The sequence below is a fragment of the Tenrec ecaudatus genome, chromosome 12 (assembly GCF_050624435.1).
Source record: "Tenrec ecaudatus isolate mTenEca1 chromosome 12, mTenEca1.hap1, whole genome shotgun sequence".
NCBI classification, from domain to species: domain Eukaryota; kingdom Metazoa; phylum Chordata; class Mammalia; order Afrosoricida; family Tenrecidae; genus Tenrec; species Tenrec ecaudatus.
The window spans coordinates 36,747,084-36,765,337 of record NC_134541.1 but is presented as its reverse complement, the minus strand read 5'-3'; the positions used below and the strand labels follow the sequence as shown (position 1 = coordinate 36,765,337).

Here is an 18,254-nt window from a genome sequence, read left to right as displayed (position 1 = left end):
TGTCTGTTGGTGCCCTGACTCTCACTTCTTTAGGATAGGTACTGTGGCAGTTACATAAGCTTTAGTCAACGTGAGCGAAGGGGTGGAGTCTAGCCTGTCAATCAGGTCGCAGCTTGATGACCTCATTTGGAGGCTCAGTGAAGATAAATAGCTAACTGGAGTCCAGACACTTTCCCGCTCTGCTTCGTCTTCCTGCTGACAAGCCACATGGAGCTCTGTTGATGGAGCAAGAGCACTGGCGCAGGAGGAGCCACGTGGAGACACACATCAGTGCCACTGGATCCACAAGACTTTAAACCCACAGGCCTGTGATCTTCCTGCATTCAGCATCATTGCATGTGTAGCATGAGTCTGAAAAGGACTGTATAGATTGGTATCAGACATATGTGCTAATATTGAACTTATGGACTTGATCTGAACTGGGCTGGGATGTTTTCTCAATACACGATTGCTCTTTTATGTAAAGCTCTTTCTTACACACATATGAGTGTCTCTGGATTTGTTTCTCTAGTCAACCCAGACTAACACAGATGCCCAGCAAAAGGATTGCTGGATCCTGTGGAATTTCTATTCACAGTTGTTTGAGGCAGCATGTGGCAACTTGGTTTTCGTTTGCATTCACCAAGGAGGGTCTTGTATTCTCAGGGAAGAAGCAAGTAGCCAACAGAATCTGCCAGAATCTGAAGCCAGACCTAAGTGACAGCCCCTCCCAGAGGACAGACCCCAGATCGACACAGCAGCGGCGACAGCACATCCTCAGTGTGTCCACAGCTCCACTCTCGATTTCTCCCCTGCAAGCTTTAGCCAAATAACAAAAGACCAGAAGACATTCTGTGATGAAGGTATCATTGGGAGTCAATCAACTGCTGCCCTATGATAATGAGGCTGGCATCAGCCACCTGACTGCTCGGTCCATGTGGAAGCAAGTGCAACTCAGGCCTGCCCAGGGGTCCATCCGGCTCCGGAAGAAAGTGGGCTTCCAGGAGGACAGGCTGGCTGGGTGAGAGAGGAGGGAAGAGGCAAAAGACTCCCACAATCGCAGGTGGATACACTTGTCATCCTTTTCTCCCCCCTTGGGACCCTGTCCATTTGGTACCTGCCAAGTGTGCACATACGTCTCACAGCTGGACATTGTGGATGAGCATGCCTGTGGCTTTCTGTCTCAGAAACTAGCTTTGCTCAGAAGAGTCCATAAGCAAATGGAAGATTTTCTAGAAACTAAAGGAAAAGGCCAAATCAGATACCAGTTTAGGGCAGAACAGGCCAGGGCCAGAGCGTCTGAGGACAAGGGAAACTCCCTTGGCTACACGTGTGGGAAGAGAGAGCCCCACACTGGGATAGGTGTGGGTGTTGAGCACTTACCAACTGTGAGATGTGGGTCCTGGTTCCCACGAAGAGACCTCAGACTGGAATCTGCAGCAGGCAGATTAGCGCGCCAGGCTGGGACCAGCGTGGGAACGCTGGGATACAGCCTCCAAATGGGTGCTCCCCATCCAGCTCCAGTCATTGCAGCACGATTCAAGACTTGCAAGGTTAAAACAGGATCACATTCAACCTCCTCAGCGTGCCTGCTTGGGGCCCCGTTGGTGAGCCACCAAGAGCTCCCCCGACCGCTGGCACGAGTTCTTTCTTTTCATATGTTTGAAATGGATTCGTGTGTCACTAAAGACTCCAAGTCCACTTCCGCTTTATTTTCCTTTTTTTTTTTTTTTTAAAAATGACTCGGACCAATATTTAGATCTGAGGGGTAAAGAATCTGGAGGGTTTTTTAAAGGCTTGTGAGCCTTTACCTTAGTCATTCATTCATTTGTTTATTATCCATTTATTTGACTTTGGGTTTTAAAGATGCATATTCTTTTTTTAATTAATAAATATTTTTATTGGGGCTCATACAACTCTTATCACAATCCATACATACACCAATTGAGCTAAGCACCCTTATACATTCGTTGCCCTCATCATTCTCGAAATTTGCCTTCCACTTGGGTTCCTGGAACCATCTCGGTTTCCTTTTTTCCCTCCCCCTCCCTCCCCACTCCCCCCTTCCCCCTCCACCCTTAATAGTTTATAAATAATTATTTTATTTTATCTTACACTGCCCGGCATCTCCCCTCACCCACCTTCCCATTGTCCATCTCCCAGAGAGGAGGTTACACATAGATCCCCAAGATCGGTTCTCCCTTTCTACACCCCCTTCCCTCCTGGTGTCGCCATTCCCGCCGCTGGTCCTGAGGGGTTCATTCGTCCTAGATTCCCTGTGTTTCCAGATCCCTACTGCACCGCCGTGCATCGTCTAGTCTAACCAGGTCCTCAAGGTAGAATTGGGGTCATGATAATTGGGAGGGGAGGAAGGGTTCAAGAACTAGAGGAAGGTTTTGAGTTTCATTGTTGCTACACTGAACCCTGAGTGACTCATCTCCTCCCCACTACCCCTGTGCAAGGGATGTCCAGCTGTCTACAGATGGGCATTGGGTCCCCATCATGCACTCCCCTCATTCACGGTGATGTGATTCCCCCCCCCCAACCCCCTGCCTTTGTTGTTTGAGACCTGGTCTTCTCTGCCCTTCATGATTACACATGTTGGTGTGCTGCTTCCATGTGGGGTTTGTTGCTTCTGGGCTAGATGGCCGCTTGTTTGCTTTCAAGCCTTTAAGTCCCCAGACACCATATCTCTCAATAGCCAGGCACCATCGGCCTTCTTCACCACACTTGCTTATGCACACATTCATCTTCAGTGTTTATGTGAGGAAGGTGATCACACAATGATGGTTTTTGTTCCTTGGTGTCTGCTACCTGGTCCATTCAACACCTTGGATTCGCTTAGGCTGTGTGCTTCTTCTCTGTGGGCTTTGTTACTTCCGAGCTAGATGGCCGCTTGTTTGCCTTCAAGCCTTTAAGACCCCAGATGCTATATCTTTTTGATAGCTGGGCACCATCAGCTTTCTTCACCATGTTTGCTTACACACACGTCTGTCTTCAGTGATCATGTCGGGAAGGTGGGTATCATGGAATGACCGTTTAGCTGGGCAAGGTGCTATTGTATTGAAGAAGTGTGCGAAAGATGCATATTCTATGTATTTGGACAGCCCTTCCCAACAAGAGAGATCAGTAACGTGCCACGACCCCCCATAGGCATGGTTCTCTGCTGTCCCCCTCCCACAGCGCCTCCCTCCCACTGTGAGTTCCTGCCCCTCCCCCTCCCGCTACCCCGGGCCTCCTCAGAGTCTTCAACGTTTAATCTTTGGGTATGAAGACCACTTACCTTTTCCTTTGCTTTTCTTTCGGATAATAGTGTCACTAAGAATGTATCTTCATAAGATTGACTAACTTGGCAAAGCCTAATGGTCTCTAGCTTTGTCTACGTCAGGTGGAGTTCAAGGGAGGTGTCCTGGGGTTTTTTATTGATGCATGATATTTCACTGCATGAATGTAGCAGAGTTTGCTTATCCATTTCTCCGCCGTCGGAGTTCCGGGGTGTTTGCCCGTGTTTGCTGTTAATGGAAATTGCCGCACTAAACACAGGTGTGCATCTGCCGGTTCCTGTTGCATTCTTTAAGTGTGACGGCCCCTCTCCTGACTCCATCGGGCTCTGGGTCCCAACTGTTGTGTCACTTTGGCAGCTGCCCTTCACGTCCGCAGTCACTCTACCTCCGGCTCAGAGAACAGCAAGTGCCTGGGTGACCTTGGCCAGAGACCGCCGGGAGCAGAAGATATGAACGCCCAATGCCCAGAGCGCTTTGCTTACATTACACTCCTGCTGACTTCGCACCCTTCCCTACCTCGGTCCCTCCACTTTATTCTAGGTTTCTCCTAGGAGACCTCCTTCATAAATCACGTGCCTCAAATCCCCAGCACAGAGTCTGCTTCTGAGGCACCAACCCGGGATAGCTACGCCACACCCTTCCAGAGCGGGCATCGTTCCTTCTGCATTTCCTTGATTTTTTTTCTTCTGTTTACCATGATTTGACGCCCATTTCTGCCTTGCCTGTTACACACACTAGCCGAGCGTGGAAAATGTGGCACGACCATCATGCAGCAGTCTAGGGGGTCTGCTGGACACCTCAGTTCCTATTCCAAAAGAAGCCTCTGAAAGGAGGAACAGAAAAGCCCTCTCCCCCAACGTGCTGGGGAGGCCCAGAGTAGAGAGAGAAACTCTGCTGGGTCACCGAGACCTGAAGGATTCTCAGAGGGAGGCTTGGCCTCTGCAGGTGGAAGAGGATCCAGAGCTGAGTGGGCTTGAGCTGGGAGAGCACTGAGAATGTCTTCCTTCAGGCTTTCGTGGGTGGAGCAGAGAGGGCACTAGAGAAGCGGATACCAAGGGTGGGGAGCTGGGGCTGGGGGGCGGGCGGCTATTCAAAGAACACCAAAGGCAGAGAGAAGATGGTGGCATCTCACGCTGCTGTAACAGATACCAGAAGTGGGTAGCTTTAACAAAAAAGAAATTTGTTTTCTCACTAAAGTCCAATCCTAGCCATCTGAGGAGGAGGCTTTCGCTCAGGGGCGGCCTCTGTGCATGGAGGGCGACTGTTTCCCACCCCCCACCCCCACCCCACCCCCACCCAGCCCCACCAGCTGCTTCCTTGCTAACCTGCTCATTTCATACCCCGCTAGTGACTGACTCAAACACCCACCCTGCTGCCTCTTTGACATGACATAGAAGCCCCATTCCTAAATAGGATTAGGGGGGTGGAATTTATTACCTGTAGTTATGGGGGGAGGGGGAGCCATTCGATCCATACCACTGGATCTGACCCAGGAAGGCCTTTCTGAATTAGCACAAACCATGAAAAGCATCAATTTATGACTTTTGAGACACAGTGAGCCTGAGTACTGTCAATCTCAGTTTATTGTATTTCTGGGGATGAGGCAGAAGGGGCTATTTCCATGTGGGAAAGCAGTGAATGCTTTTCCTCTGGCACAATACCTTCCTTACCATTGTGAAATCTGAGGGTCGGTGCAACCTCATCACCGGGGGGGGGGGAGCTTATGAAGAGAGCAGCTTTTGGTTTTCCAACCCCCAAACAGAAAACTCCCTGCCATCGGGTGCCTACCAGCCCGGTGGGATTCTGCTGGACAGGGCAGAACCAGTCATAGGGGTTTCTTTTCAGAAATAGACCAACAGGCCTTTCCTCTGTGGAGCTCCTGGGTAGATTCAAACAGGAACCTTTAGGCAAGCCACCCAGGCTCCTTTGTCCTAGCCTAGACCTACTAACAGGGAATCTCAGGGAGCTAAGGTGTGCAGGCCCAAGAATCGGTTTTAATTAGCTTTCCGGGTGGTTCTTCATGGAAGAAATACAGAGTCACTGTACCAAAAAAGAGTGATCGATGGTCAACAATTATAGGAGGCAATGAGAACCAAGGTACTGAAAGCAGACATCCAAGCTGCTCTGAAGGCATGTTGGTACAAGGCTCCAGGACTAATGGACGATCCATGGAAATGCTCAACAAACAGATGCCATGCTGGGAGCCCTCACTCCATCATCCAAGACATCCAGAGAACCTGGTCAACTGATTGGATGCGACCCATGTTTGTCCTCATTCCGTAGGAAGGCTACTCGGCAAACCCAGAAGTGATCAAACAAGATCACCAGGGTATTGGAGCTTACTGCATCCTGAGAACGAAGGTTGTAAACGGCACTGGATGGCAGTGACCATCAAAAGTCCATCTGCAGGGCCCCCAAATAGATTAAGCACCCACTATAGTTTTTTCTGGTCATTAACCAAGGATGTAAATAATCTCACCCTCAGACATCGTGCCTTGAAAAGTAAAGGGGGAACCGATCACTGTATGACACCTTCTCACCGCTGGAGGATAAACAACAGAAATGCGGGTGAAGGGAGTCGGTGGTCGTATGAGATATGAAAATAATAATAATTTATACATTTTCAAGGGCTCATGAGGGAGGGTGGGAGAGGGAGGAAAAGAATGAGGAGCTGATACCAAGGGCTCAATACAAGGAAAATGTTGTGAAAAGGATGATGGCAACATAGATACAAATGTGCTGTAATAAAATGATTTAAAAATAAAGAAAATTATCTCCACCCCTCTCTAGCCAGACCAAGAAGGGAGAGTCTCTCTCTTAGGGACTTGCTTCGTGGGGACAGAACAGAAGGTTACATAGTCATGAGTCAGGCCATATCAGTGTCACCCTGACTGCCTTGATTGGAAGGCCCGGACCCACCTTGCAAGCCCTTCTATCTAACCATGTACGTGTCCCACTCGTGGTCCTGTTCCTGCTTCTGGAATCCTGCCTGGAACTGTGATGCGTTGATCTGCCACCAATCATGGATTTGTGTTTCCCTTTGTTCTGTGCTCCATTGACCTCACTTCCTGATTGTGAATCCTCAGGCACCATTTTGATGTCTCCTTCCTCCGGATGCCGTGTCTGTGTCCCTTTAAGATAATCAATAGTCTCCTTAAGTAGTCCTTGGGGGTCTCTTTCGTACCCTGAAACACTAGAGTAACACGCAAGTAAAATCGTGCTGAAGTCGGCTTTTTTAATGATTGCAACAGTCCATCAACAGAACTTTCAGAAATTCAAGCCGGATTCAGAAGAGGATGTAGCACGAGGCATAATCTTACTGACGCCTGATGGATCTTGACTGAAGGCAGAGAGTACCAGAAAGATGTCCCCTGTGTCTCATTGACTATGCGAAGGCACCCAGCCATGTGCATCATAACAAACTGTGGATAATGTCGTGAAGAATGGGAATTCCAAAGACTTTCTTGTGCTCATGTGGAACCTGGACATGTGTGAAGTCATTTGAACAGAACGAAGGTGAACACTGTGTGGTTTAAAATCAGAAGGTGCGTGTCAGGGTTTGCTACTTTTATCCTACTTATTCACTCTGTGTGCTGAGCAAACAATCCAAAAAGCTGGGTCACAGGAAGAAGAATGTGGCACCAGGATGAGAGGAAGGCTCATTAACAACCTGCGATATGCGGAAGTCACAACTGTGCTTGAGGAAAATTAAGAGGACCTGAAGATCAAAGACTGCTGACGAAGATGAAAAACCATACCCTTCAGAGTGGATGCACCTCCTCCGAAAGAGAACAAAATTCCTCACAACCGGACCAATACGCAGACCGCAATACGGTGAGCACAACACACTGCAATGGTCACGGATTGAATTTCTCAAAAACAAATTACCACCTCTTTCCTCTGAAACGCGGCTGCATTTCCAAGCCACGGACCTTTAGTCAGCGTCCGAACATTTAACCACCACCCACCCTGTGCTCCGGGTAGAAGGAAGGCTGCTATGAACTGAGCACGTCATCAGAGGCAACCCGACACTCGTAATCATAAAAGCAAGTTAAGATGTAATACAAGAAATGATGTCAGTTTGGGATTGAGCATTTAGAGGATGCCTCTAAATGAAAAGAAGAAAATTAAAATAACCCTTCCCTGGGCACACACTGTTGCTAATTTGTGGGTGTGTACCTTTTTCCTCAGAAAAGATGCATATCCACGTAGGTTTATAACACTCATTTCTCTTCGTGTGTGTGTGTGTGTGTGTGTGTCTTTCCACTGCAGTGGATATCCCTGTAGTTACAGCTGACAGCCTGTGTTAGTCTGGGTACTTTAGAGAAACAAATCCACAGAAACTCATGTATTTACCGGTATTTAGCCACACACTTTGTGCTCAACTTTCTCATCTGCCAAATGGGAATTAAGACGGTCTCTTCCAGCATGAGCTGTGATTCTTGATGGCGGTAAAATGCAGACACATAGATGCAGGTAGGTGATAGAGTTAAACCCAAACTTCCCCACTCCTCACTGCTGTTGAGTTTATTCTGACTCAGAGGGACCCTATGGGAAAAAGAACTGCTGCCCAGGGCTCCCTAGACTGTAAGTCTTTACCAAACCCGAGAGCCTGATCTTTCTCCTGAGTTGTGACTGGTGTGTTTGAAGCACTGATCTTGGGGTTAGCTTAACACACTGCACCACCAGGGATCCCAATACTGGTAAAGCATTTACTTAATCCCTCAATTACATTAGTTATGTCAGAATTCTGAAAATAAATTTCTAACAATATTTTTTCTCCATCTTAATTCTTTGTCATGTAAAATTCGCAGCCTAATGTTTGTTACCTTTAACAAGAAATCTTTCTATTCTCCTGAATCCTTCCAGTGAGAGACAAGACAATGGAAGAATTTAACATAATTGATAATTGGCTCTAGTGTAATTAGTCTATAGGAGTGTAAATCCTGAATGATACTTTTGCCTTGGATGTTTCATTTCTCCTGTGCTTCTGAGCTGGTCAAGAGTTTGGACCTCACAGGCCCCTTGACCAAGGTCTGAAAAACAGGTCAGTAACCTCAGAACAGGGTCCAGGTCAAAGTAACTGAGGCCTGACCAGTCAAGCCACTGCAGACGACATCAGGAACTCAACTCTCCTCTCACCCCCTCCCAAACCAGGAACCACAAAAGCAGCAGATCGGACATTTGAAAAAGCAAGCATGCTACATGGGCTCGTCATTGAAGGGAAAATATTATTACAGATAGCCCCCAGCTTGTGGTGCATTCCAGGTACAAAACTGCATTTACACCTTTCTCTCATGGAACAACTGATGGACTGGTGATTTTGAACTGCTAACCTCAAGGTTAGTCCCCAACCACTACACCCCCAAGGCTCCCGACTAGACAGTCAATAGTCGATGGCAAATAAAACCTAAAGAGCCTGCAGTGGTTAATTCTTTCCCTTCAGACTAACCCCACCAAATAGCATGATGCCTTTGGCATAACAAAGCACCAAAATTCATACGCATTCTCTTGTGGAGGACCTCAGATCTACCGGGCTGGAACCAGAAACCACTTGACCTTCTCTATCTCTGGGATCCCTGGGTGCTGCGAGGGGGAGTCAGGACCTGGGAGACAGGCAGGGGAGTGGAAAAGAGAAGAGGGGGACCAAAGGCAAAGGGACTGTGGGCATCATGTGAGGCTCACAATGCATTGGATCAGAGAGAGGAAGTCACCCTGAGTGCTGTGTGTCTCTAACTGTTGCCAGTCCTGTGTGAGGTCGTGACTGTTGGCCAGTAAGATTGTTTCAATAAAATCCACCGAGCCCACAATGCCTGTGGGATAATGACAATATTCAACCAATCAACCCAAACCATGATCATCAACTTGATTATCATTCACAAGTACGCTAAAAGACAGGGCAGAACTTCCCCATAGGGTCTCCAAGGCTGTAATCTTTTCCGAAGCCTCGTCACAGCTTTTTTCCCACACAGCTGCTGATGGGGTTAGAGCGACATCCTTTCCATCAGCATCCAAATTCTTTTTTTAAAATCATTTTATTAGGGGCTCATACAACTCTTATCACAATCCATACATACATCAATTGTGTTAGGCACATTTGTACGTTCATTGCCCTCATCATTCTCAAAGCATTTGCTCTCCACTTAAGCCCCTGGTATCAGGTCCTCATTTTTTCCCCGCCCTTCACACTCCCCCCTCCCTCATGATAATTTATGAATTATTATTTTGTCATATCTTGCCCTGTCCCACGTCTCCCTTCACCCACTTTTCTATTGTCTGTCCCCCAGGGAGGAGGTCACATGTAGATCCTTGAAATCGGTTCCCCTTTTCCAACCCACCCTCCCTAAGCCCTCCCAGTATCGCCACTCACACCACTGGTCCTGAGGGGATCATCCACCCTAGATTCCCTGTGTTTCCAGTTCCTATCTGTACCAGTGTACATCCTCTGGTCTAGCCAGACTTGCAAGGTAGGATTCGGATCATGTCAGTGGGGGTGGGGGTGGGGGGAAGAATGTAGGAACTAGAGGAAAGTTGTATTTTTCATCGTTACTACATCACACCCTGACTGGCTCATCTCCGCCCCAAATTCTTAACCACTGCACTGCAAGGGTTCCTTAATGATAAAGTTGTTGTCGTTAGGTGCCATCAAGTTGGTTCCAACTCATAGCACCCTGTGCATATAACAGAACAAAACAGTGCCCGGTCCTCACACTTGTTGTCATGGTTGAGTCCATGCTTGTAGCCATTGTGTCGACTCAGCTCATCTGTTCCTCTTTTTTGCTGACCTTTATTTTACCAACCTTTAATTTTCTGATTTCCCCCCAGAAATAGATCTATCCTGATAATATATCCAAAGGAAGTGAGGCCAGATTTTGCCATCCTTGCTTCTAAGGAGCATTCTGACAGTACTTTTTCCAAGACAAGTTTGTTTCTTCTTTTCATAGTTCATAGTACTTTCAATATTCTTCACCAGCACCAGAATCCGAAGGCAGCACTTCTTCTAAAGTCTGTCTTATTATAATAAAAAGCATGCCCCTGAGTGGAGAGTTAGCATAAACAAGTGTGTATGCATGCTAATGAGATGTAGCTTCTTGAAATTGTACAATTACAATATTTGCTTCTTGTGTTAGTCTGGGTACTTTAGAGAAACAAATCCACAGAAACTCATGTATAAGGGAGAGTTTTATATAAAGGTTAAGTGCACATCAAGAAAACATCCCAACCCAGTGCTTCCCAAGCCCACAAGTCCATTAACCCATATGTCCAACACCAATCCATGGAGTCCTCCTCCATCTCACAAAACTAGGGAAACAAATCCACAGAACCATATATGTATATAAGAGAGAGTTTTATATAAAGGGCAAGTGTACATTCATGAAGCATCCAAACCCAGTGCTGTCCAAGCCCCTAAGTCCAACATTAGCCTATATGTCCAACACCTGATCTACAAAGTCCTCCTCCATCTCACAAAACACACAATGACACTGACTGCAGGAGAAAAGCCAAATCAGTCAGCATGTAAGCATCTCAACGCTGGCAGGGGTTTCCATGGGGTTGCTCCAGCACCCAGGGCTGCATTCAGGTAGGTCCATGTGGCTTCTCCTCAGGAATGTCTCCCAGGAAGTGAGCCTAGCCAGTTGAAGCAGGGAACTGGCTAAGGCAGATGCACCCTGGTCAGACCAACACAAAGCAAGAGACCCGAGAACTAGAAATGTGAGGCTCACCGAGCCATTTATCTCTCCGCCCTTCAATTAATACCACATGTGTTTATTGGCCAGGTTGGCACAATAGACCTTAACTACCTCAGGCTGCTAGTCACAAAGTCAGCAGTTTGAAACCACCAGCTGCTCTGCAGGAGAAAGATGAGGTTCTGGTCCTGTAAAAATTTAGAGCCTTGGAAACCCACAGGGGCAGTTTTACTCTGCTTCACAGGGCCACTATGAGCGGGCATGAACACAATATAGCAAAGCGCTGAGTTGTTGAATTGAGCCATCATGTAATGGGAGTTATTACGAGCATGACTAGAAGTGTCACATCCAAGAACGGCACTGCACAACAAGGACATAATTTAATCCGTTATAATGCATTCAGGAATTTTAAAACTTCTTCCAGCTTTAAAATGTCCTAATTCTTTGATTATAAGAAATTAAGCCAGTTTATTTATGTACTATTTCTTAGTTTCCTATAACTGTGCAAAGCTCCTTATTAAGAAGAGAACTACTTGAGAACATTAAAAGTATAAATGCAACAACCAGAGGGAAGCCCATTTTATTCATTAAAATTCAAAACCTTGTAAAAATTCTCCTTGATTCCGGTGTAATTACTTCATATAATGGATTATATGCCTTTTGTTACATCTGCCAGCCTCTTCCAGTCTCCATCCTGAGTGCAATAAAAACGAGTGTTCTGCCCCTCTGTTTATCCGGATGAACACTTTATTACCCAGTACTCTCACACATCTATAAGACAATGATAATTACCATTCATAAGAGAGATCCAGAGGCACGCAGAATCCTGAAGTGTCTTCTCGTTTGCCAGAGAAAAATAATCATGTGACAATATCAACTGTGCTTGGATGTGCTTTGAAACGTAAAGGTATGACAGTAGTTTAATCGATCTAAATGCATCATTCTCTACTAGCCTTGTTAATGGGGAATTTTCCATTTAAAGGGGAATGAGAATTGTGTTAATAAGCAGGAAAAAGGAAATGGCTCTTCCGTGCCCAGCCCCTTTCCTCTGTCTTCTTTCTTGGAGGACAATTTTAAATGCTAAAGTTGCTGTGCTTTTTGTTGCCTGTTGTACTCTGTAATGCTTGACACGTGACCTTTCAGCTGTGATTCTTCCTATTAAATAAATAAAGTGGACTTATAAACCTCTAACAAGCGAAGAGTCAGAAATTGAGACAGTAGTGAGTCATCGAGCAATTTGATAAACACTGGGAGTTACAATAAAATTGATGTAAGTTAACACCAGTTCATCTCTCCCAATCAGAGTGAGACTATGTATTTCACAATTAAAGCAGAATAAGGAAATACAAAGTCATTTTGAAGAAAATGTCAGCAAAGGAAATGTTATTCTATTTGACCACACGGACAAGCTCTGAGTTCTCATTCACCAGAAAGCCAAATTAGAGTGTGCCTGGGGGTGGGGGGTGGGCAGGAGAGGGGTAAACTAATTTGCTTATATAATTAACCTGGATAAGGTCTTAAGTGCACAGGCAAATTGTGAGAACACTACAGATAAATGGTTACTGACAAATCTCACATCAAAATGTACTCTTAGAGTCAAAATATTGACAATGATTTCCTTTATTAAAAAAAGCTAGTTACTGTCTCAGAATGGAGAGTAAGCTCAGAAGGACCATTGGTTTTCATGTTGCTGGTTAGCTGGTTGATTACACAGCTACACAAAGAAGAAACAGAATCCAATTCCACGCCAGCAGCCCAAGTCCAATGATCACAAGCCAGGGCACAGCCATCCCTCCCATGATGTGCTTTCTCCTGGGTTCAACAATCTGTTGCAATAGTCAGACAGAACTCAAAGACAATACTTAGCATTTATAAGATTTATCAGGAAAGCAAATGGGTTACAAAATGATAAGAATACAATCTCTCCCACCCCCCACCCCTCCTCTGCCTTGTTCTTCGAGGCAGGAAGCCCAAAGCTCTGCCTCACAGTCTCGGTCCTTCTCCCCTGCTCTGTCCCATGATCCACTGGGTAGAGAAGTGAAGGGGCAGAGGCAGCAGAGATGCCAGAGGCTGCCTCACTTGCTCCTCTGGTCACTCTCTCTTCTTGATGGTCACAGGATTCTCTCCGCACCTTGCTTCTGAGAAATTCACTCATAACCAGTGGAATGGCAAAGCTGACCAATCACCTCTATTGGTGTTTCACACTATTTGCAGGGTAGCACCCAATTGTTCCCCCGCATGTCTGTCAGTTTGTCAAACTGTTGTGTCTTGTGTGTTGCTGTGAGGCTAGAAGCCATGTCATTGGTATGTCAAATGCCAGCAGGGTCACCCAAAGTGAACATGTTTCAGCAGAGCTTCCAGAATAAGAATAGACAATGAAGAAGGACATGGCTCCCCGTTTCTGAGAAAGGAGTCTCTGAAAACTTTATGCAGAGCTTTAAAGCATCCTCATATACTGAAGGCCTGGTATTGGAAGCAGAACATTGGTGGAACGAGTGCAGGAGGATGGGCACCTCAGGTCAGAGGACAACTGAAGAGTGACCAAGAAGCTGTGTCCCTTCAGGGAGGAGAGCCTTGGGGTCTTCATTTGCTGATGGGGCATGACTTAAAGTGAGGAGAGACAGCTGCGAAACTCTGCTAATAATTGGAACGTGGAATGTGTGAAGTCTACATCTAGGAAAACTGGAATCCTATGATTTACTATGCCGGGATGACCCATCAAGAGGAATGGCATGGCCTTCATTGCTGGAAAGGACATCACAAAACAAATGTTGAGGGGTAATGCTGTCTGTGATAGGATCATCTTTATCCACTTTCAAGGAAATCCAATCAATAGAACTATTATCCAAATTTATGCACTAACCACAGAAGCTAGCGGTGAGGAAATTGAAGAATTCTCTCAATGACTTCAGTCTGAAGTCGATCAACTGTGCAATCAAGATGCATTGATAATTACTATTGGTCTGAACAGGCTTAATGGTGCCTAACAACAACAACAGTCCAATCATTTGGTGGGAGTTACAAAGACATGGACAGAAGAACCATACCCAGACATTTCACTTCACCACAAGGCTATGTGGGAATGTGTCCTCCTGTATTGGACTGTGTGCTTATATCAACAAAAGTTTACTATCCTCTCTCTGAAGAAATCTTTTCTTGGCTCTCCCAGGTGCTGGTGGTCCCTGGCATTTCTTGGGCTCCAGCTGCGGCGTAACTTTACCTCTGCCTCAATTTTCATATGGTTCCCTTCCCTCTGTAGTCTCTATGTGTCTCCTAACCTACTCCAGGATGACCTTGTGGTAGTTACATAATCTGGAGCCAACCTGAGATTATTACGAGTGAAGGGGCGGAGGTTAGCCAATCAGGTTGCTGCTTGATGACCTCACTTGGAGGTGCGACAGAGATAAATAGCTCGCTGGTGGAGGGACACACAGACTCTCTCTGCTTGTCCCCCTGTGAGACATTCCTGTTGACAAGCCACATGGAGCTACACACTGATGGAACAGAGCCCTGGAGCTGGAGGAGCCACGTGGAGACTCCTGTCAGCGCTGAGATGCTTCCACGGACACTGGATTCACAAGACTTTCCACCCACTGGCCTGTGATCTTTCTGCATTCGGTTCCATTGCATATGTTGTGTGAGTCTGAAGAGAAATGTATAGATTGGTATCAGACATAGGGGCTAATATGGGATTTATGGACTTGATCTGGACTAGGCCGGGACATTTTCTTAATACACAATTGCTTTTTCTTTTCTTTTTTTTTAAAACGTTTTTTAAATTGCTTTTTCTTATACACATCTGAGTCTTCCTGGATTTGGTTCTCTAGTCTACCCGGACTAACACAGACCTCATGTTCCTTAAACTGATCACCTCTTCAAAGACCCTATTGCCAACAAATGTCAAATTCATAGGTGTCCCAGATTAGGATTTCCACATATTTTTCTGGGGAACACAATGCAATCGCTAACACCCCATGGCAGCTATTGCTGGTAGATGGAATCCACCTCCTTCCTTGGTACCCAGTTTCTGCAGGCCCAGGGCCTGGTCCTGACCTCCATTAACCTGCCCTTACCCTCTTTATTATGTGAGATTTCGACCAGTTAGCGCACAGGAAATAACTAAGCACATGAATAAATAAATAAATATTTGTTTATCCGTTTTATAAAAATCATTTTATTGGGGGCTCTTACAGCTCTTACTACAATCCATCCATCCATCCAGTATGTCAAGCACATTTGTACATATGTGGCGATCATCATTTTCAAAACATTTTCTTTCTACTTGAGCTCTTGTAAATGAGCTCCTCATTTTATCTCTCTCTCTCTCTCTCTCTCTCTCTCTCTCTCTCTCTCTCATGAACCCTTGGTAAATTATTTTTAAATGTTTCATGTATTATCCTTTTTTTAATCTAAAGTCAAACTTTGCATTTCTGATACATAACTAATGACTCACGTTCATTAAAAAGCCTACTAATTCATCAATCATGCGTTTTTATTGACATTAGTCCTTGGATGGTACAAATGTCTAACACACTTGACTATTACCCAAAAGGCTGGAGGTTCAAGTCCACCCAGATTCATCTCAAAAGAAAGACTTGGCAAGCTAATCCCTAACAATCAGCCCATGAGCCTGGCTCACTTTTCCTTGGAGCCCCTGGCATTCCTGCAAGCAGGCTGGCTGGGTCAGCCATGAGGGGCACCAGCACGCCACCAAGGAGCTGGCATTCATGCTCAAGGACAGGGCCTCCTCTCCAGGACACTTGCCGTCAGTACTTGCCTTTGACACCTCTCCTAGGCCCAGACACAGTTATGCCTTTGCACGAGAGAGCCCTCAGAGACTGAGAGAGTGCAGGTGTTTGAAGAGGCCTCATTCCCAGATCTGGACCTGACCTTCGTGACTTCCTGTCCTGACAGGAACAAAGTCCACTTCGTCCTGACTGGCTCTGCCTTCTTCCCTGTCAACCTGATGAAGCCCCTCTTCCCCAGCATGGGCTTCATCTTTCATAAGTGCCCTTCAAGCCTAGGGTCTCCTTTCCCCTCCGACCAGCCCCAGGCCACCTTCTCAGAAGAATCCAGAGGCCGCCACTGCCAACGGAGCCAAGAGGTAGACCCCCACCCTCAGACAAGTCCATGCTTTTCCAGAGCTCCCTGGTGGTCTGTGGGCCCCACCCTCACCACTGTATTTTGAAGACCGATGACTTCACTGTAAGCTGCTCCTTGTCCCCTGAGATGGGAGTGGGAAGGGCGAGGGGGTTAGAGGAGCCCTTTGTTGTCAGCCTTTGAGTAATTTTATTAATTATGTCAAAGTCCCTGCTAATGTGAAGGGCCCTCCCTTCTCTGCTAGCAACTGGGCAGCTCACAACTCATACCTGTGTCCCTGTCACCTCCCGCACCAGGTGAAAAAATTCTCCCCAAGGTCTTGAGTCCCTCCCTCATAGGTGTGATTCCAGAGGGCTGTGCACGAGGCCCCTGTGCTTGTCCTAGAGTTGGATGGCTGTGCCTGAAGGGATGGGATGGCCCAGATTGTCTTCCCGCTCCTCCGCTGCACACTCAGAAGGGAAGACCAGAAGAGAGAGAGAGCTGTCCTCAGCCCCATCTCCATGGCTCCATCTTGGTGGAGGTCCTGGCCAAAGCAACTCTAAAGGACCCTAACATTTGACCAGCTCAGTGATTCTTCTGAGTGGCATCTTCATCTCATGCTCACCCTGAAGGCAGATGGTTTTCAGCAGCAGCTCGCCCTGCCCAGCCCCAGGTGGGTAGCTGGGGGAGAGCAAGAGCAAGAGCTGGCATTCCTCTGGGTAGCAAATAGCAACCCTCCATGCTCCACCTGCCCCAGGTCTGTGGAGGATTAGAAAATTGCCCAGCCCAAACACTAAGGGCATGCAACAGAACAGCAAAGGGGAGCAGAGCAAGGAAGTCCTGGGGAGCGCCAAAAATAGATGGTGGGTCCAGGGCATAGCTCCCCATCAGATCCGACCAGAAAACACTCCTAAAGGTCAACAAACAGACCTTGAACTATGTATAGGCTTTTTTTTTTCCCTTCGATGATTTTTGTTGTTGTTTTGTTGCTTTGTTTTACTCTGTCTTGTTTTTGTACATATTATTGTCTCTGCATGTCTACCTAGATAAGCTAGGCAGGATAAGCAATCTGGAGGAGAAAATGGTTCTGGAGAGACATGGGAGAGGGGGATTCAGGGGAAAGCAAGTGGGTGTTAACAAACCCAGGGACAAGGGAAAAGCAAGTGATCTAAAATCAATAGCGAGGAGGGTATAGGAGGCCTGGTAGGACTTGATTAAGGGCAATGTAACCGAGATGAATTACTGAAACCCAAATGAAGGCTGAACATGATAGTGGGACAAGAGGAAACTAAAAGAAAATAGAGGAGAGAACAGGAGGCAAAGGGCATCTATAGAGGTCAAAATAAAGGCATGTATATATGTAAATATATTTATAATATGATGATTTGGAAGTAGATCTAGGTACATATATTTATAGGTTTAGTATTAAGGTAACAGATGGACATTGGGCCTCTACTCAAGTACTCCCTCAATGAAAGAAAACTTTGTTCTATTAAACTGGCATTCCATGATGCTCACCTTCCTGACATAATCGCTGAAGACAAAGAAGGTGGGTGCATAAGTAAATGTGGTGAAGAACGCTGATGGTGCCCAGCTATCAAAAACTGGGATCTTAAAGGTTTAAAGGTAAACAAGCGGTCATATAGCTCAGAAGCAACAAAGCCCACATGGAAGAAGCACACCAGCATATGTGATCATGAGATGTCAATAGGATAAGGTAACAGGCATTAAAGAACAAAAAAATCATATCATTGTGAATGACGGGGAAGGTGGAGTGGAGACCCAAACCCCATCTCTAGACAATTGGACATCCCCTTACAGAAAGGTCACAGGGAGGAGACGGGCCAGTCAGGGTGCAGCAGAGCACCGATGAAATATACAACTTTTCTCTAGCTCTTTAATGCTTCCTCCCCCACCCCCACTATCACGACCCCATTTCTACCTTACAAATCCAGCTAGACTAGAGCATCTAGACTGGTACAGATAAGAGCTGGAAACACAGGAAATCCAGGACAGATAAACCCCTCAGAACCAATATTGAGAGTAGTGATACCAGGAGGGGAAGGGGAAGGGGAAGGTGAAGGGAGAAAGGGGGAGCCAATCACAATTATCTACTTATAACCCCCTCCCAGGGGGATGGACAACAGAAAAGTGAGTGAAGGGAGACATTGCCTAGTGTAAGACATGAAAAAATAATAATAATTTATAAATTATCAAGGGCTTA

At 46.3% G+C, this 18,254-nt stretch overlaps 1 pseudogene; it reads left to right on the top strand.

Moving 5' to 3' along the window:
- The first annotated feature begins 914 nt into the window (after positions 1 to 914).
- On the top strand, positions 915 to 16,374 carry LOC142422632 (protein FAM117A pseudogene; annotated as a pseudogene).
- Positions 16,375 to 18,254: the final 1,880 nt, after the last annotated feature.